Genomic DNA, 4,004 nt, shown 5'->3' on the forward strand with positions numbered 1-4,004 from the left:
CCACTGGCTGAATATGTGGCATGGGAACAGAGACATCTTTGATTAACAGAGAGAAAAGTGCTATTTCTGTTTCTCGCCAGTTAATTAAATGACCATCAGTGTGTCTTATTGATGGACGACAACATTACACAGTTATGTGTTGTTGACTTTTTATAGATCAAAAACTATTGATTTATAGACGACCCTTCATACAGGCTGCTGTTCTCTGTCTCTTTATCTAAAAACACACTAGCAAACAACCAGTGAAATATCGAGTAATATCCAGAAACAGTCAACTTCATTAAGAACCTATCTGGATAAATGAGAAGGTAAATTAATCCAGATTAAACTGTGGTTCAACCTGCTACTAGTTAGCTTTAAAAAGCAGCCAAACTTCATGTTGACAATAGCTTACTCCATCTTCATTTAACAACTGGAGGTCAATTGAAACATAATTTTAGAAATGGAAAGGGTCCTTCATTGAATCAGACATTAAGGACTGTGATATTTCAGACAGGATTAAATATGGAGGTATTTAATTTATTCTAAAAGGAGGCAGACGCAAGAGTCAAAGATGTAATCCAATCAGTGTTAAATATAAAGACCAAAGGATTATTTTACATTGATAAATGAGTTAATAAGTCAAGTATTACATTTTTACTATATAGCATGGTGAAACTGTACGAATACCGCCAAACATTTCCATCATTATCGTTGTTTTAGACGACATCGAAGGCTACACAGTTCAGTTTTATTTATTGTAGCGACAAAGACGCTCGCTTATATTCGCGATGTTTGGGTAATGACCAAAAGAATGAGATTGCGGGTTCCAAGCTGCCGAAATGAGTTTCCTACGGAGAGTTTCTGGGAGTTCAGACATCCGGGGGGGAGGCTAAGAGTAGAGCCGCTGCTGCTCCTCCGCATTGAAAGGAGTCAGCTGAGGTTGTTTTTTATTGCCCAGACTAATGCCACCACGACCCGTCCCCGGATAAATGGTAGAAAATGGATGGATGGACGGACACAGACGGAGCTTTCTACTGGTGAAACAGAACGAAGCTCCTGTCTGTCCAGCTGTGACTTTCTATGTTAAAATAGAAACTCATAGTCATTGACCCACTACAGTGTAACATACATACAGATGTTTATTTGTGATGTTGAGTAACTAAGAAATGCTGCATTTTACCAGACTGATAATGATAATATTTTTGTTGGTGATAATGTGGAGTGGGACTATAAGAACACAGTATAACTCACTATATTCTGTTTATTTACCAATTTATCTGCCATTTAAAAGAATAATTTAACTGTTAACATCCAGAAGATAAAACTTATTACACAATTCTTGCACTCCAGTAAACAAATCGATCAGTTTCACCAGGAAAAAATGTCTTGATATTCACAATATGAATGTGTGTGTGTGTGTGTGTGTGTGTGTGGGGTTGTGTGTGTGTGTGTGTGTGTGTGTGTGTGTGTGTGTGTGTGGACTCTAAGAGACACTGAGCTGCATTTAAAGTAATTTCCAGTCAACTGTCTTAAACTTTGAGCTACAGGCTTTTGTTTACAGAGTTTAAAAGTTGTTGTTTTAAATGGGAGTTTCTTCTTATGCTGTCCGACATTCTTGTGATAACAGAGCATACACCATGATATCACTACAGGTCCAAACTAAAAACTAAAGCTGACCAGACCTTATAATATTTTTTATATATATATTTAGTGAATAAATCATGACGTGGGCTTATTAGGAGCACACATGAGCTTAAATGGAGTCACAGTACCAATTAAACCCACTTTATTCATCAAATATCTTTATTTTATATTCCAAAATCTACATGAACTAATGAATACATTTTCAAATGAGAGATAAATGTTGCTTTATAAGAAATGATCTCCCTTATAAATCATGTCAGTATCCATGAAAAACAGCTGGACTTAGATTTTGGTGCTTAATGGGAACATTTACCCTAACAGCTGAAAACTGAAAAATTAGAAAAATGTAATAAGTTACATTACTTTGATGAAGTCATTGATATAGTTACATTACTTATTATATTTTAAATAGAGTAACTAGTAATCTGTTACCTATTATATTTCCAAAGTAACCTTCACAACCCTGCTATTAATATTATCTATTATAATAACAGCATGGACATTTGATAGGCAGTTGGCACGACACTAATACACATATATACATGTTTATATGTAGGCACACTATCATTGTAGCTGATATTTCCTTTTTAATGAATGCCATCATATAAAATCTCTGAGCTTTTGATAGCTTGCCGGTGTCGTGCCAAGTTTGGGTTAGGGTTACGACTTCACCACTATCTAAAGTGAAAGGAAGAGTAGCTCCTTCAACATCCATGTATATGTTTTTCTACTTGAACATGTATGTAAAAACTAGGCTGAAAAAGTTCTTTACAAAGGGGAACCAGGATTCCCACAAATTTTAACAAGTTAATTTTCCAAACTTTTTCCATAATATTTTACCCCATTTCCATGACTTAAGTAGTTTAACAAAGGTAAACCCACATAGCAGTACCTGGTTTTCACCTGCACTTTATTACATTATCGGGAAGTTATTACATCATGGTTCTACAGAGGCTGAGATTAAATGTAGGGGTTGTAGAACCTGATAATGTAATACAATATTGTTAATGTAATAATTTATTACATCATCGGTACAGATTTCTTACATTATCAGGTTTCACATTACATTTTCTATTGAGGTTTTTTTTTCATTACATTAATGGGTTAACCTTATTTTTGCAGAACCTGATAATGTAATAACTCCCAATAATGCGATTAAAAAACCTCATAACTCAATTAAATTTAATCATGTCATTACATTAACAAGTTTATTTTATAATTTATTGAGTTATGTTTTTTTATTACATTATCAGGTTCAACACTCCTTCAGCGTCCATGAATATCTATTTTCTACTTGAAGATATATGTGAAATAAACTAGGCTGTAAAAGTTAGTATCTCTTTACACACAAAGGGAAATTTTTTAACAGGGATACCAGATTTATCAGGACACCACCCGGCAGAGCTAGCTTAACATTTAGGTTAGTTAACAAAGCTCAAAGGAAACAAGGAGCTGAATAATAATAACAGAGACACAGACACTACTGACACTTATCATACCTGTACAGGTGTCTCCTCCGTCCTCATCCAACGGAGCGAGTCGAGATTGATAACAACAAACACGCGTAAAGTCGTCCTTTGTGTGTGTTTTGGAGGATTATTAGCTTCAGGTTAGCTCGGATGGCTAGCTCGACAGGCTAACTAGCCGTTAGCTCTGGAGGAGGGACGCCGGCTTTAAGCACCTACAGTCGGCAAATGCAACCAGCAGCAGCCTGGTCCGTCTAGCCTCAGCTTAAGCACAGTTTACAGGTTATATTAACACCGGTTCCTTCCACCTCCCGTCTTCTAGGCGATGTGTCCGGCCACGGTTCAAACTGCTGCCCCTCTCTCTCACCGCCCACTACGGCTGCAGCAGATTCAAGAGGCGCCAAACGTTTGGGCCAATCACAGCAGCCGATGGTAGGATTGAGCAGTATCGCGACACAGGATTGGTGGAATTGTGTCACGGTGTTAAGCCAATGAGGTGTAGCGTTGCGCAGGGGGCCCTGCAGCAAGGGGGGGGAACATGTGGACAGGTTCTCTTTGTTCTCTCACATGTCAGCGCGATAAAACACAGAAAACACCCCAAAAACAGCGCTAACAGATTAATTGATAGATAAATAACAAACTAGTGTTGTTCACCATTGATTTTCCACCGGTGTCAGTGACGTGTGTCTGTTGTCATATTAGTACCAGGGAGCTAAAAACAACCAAGTCTCATGAAAACATTTGCATCGAAAAATGTGCTTTTCTTCTTTATCCTGTTGGATGTGCAGAATGATGTTTGTGTGTGAGTTTTTTTTTTACCTCAATACACCAGTATGACCTCAGTAATAAACATAAAGTAGAATTATCACAAAAACTGTCACTGTGTTTGACAGATAAATCACATACTACAGT

At 37.2% G+C, this 4,004-nt stretch overlaps 1 protein-coding gene across 1 annotated transcript in view; it reads right to left on the reverse strand.

Moving 5' to 3' along the window:
* ezh2 (enhancer of zeste 2 polycomb repressive complex 2 subunit) overlaps positions 1-3,481 on the reverse strand; it is a 22,024-nt gene extending 18,543 nt beyond the window's left edge. Inside the window, exon 1 of the mRNA XM_062441276.1 lies at positions 3,126-3,481. The gene's annotated coding sequence lies outside the window, so the exon portion shown is untranslated. The remainder of the gene's footprint in view (positions 1-3,125) is intronic.
* Between the last annotated feature and the right edge of the window lie 523 nt (positions 3,482-4,004).

Source organism: Scomber scombrus, chromosome 20 (genome assembly GCF_963691925.1).
Source record: "Scomber scombrus chromosome 20, fScoSco1.1, whole genome shotgun sequence".
NCBI classification, from domain to species: Eukaryota; Metazoa; Chordata; class Actinopteri; order Scombriformes; family Scombridae; genus Scomber; species Scomber scombrus.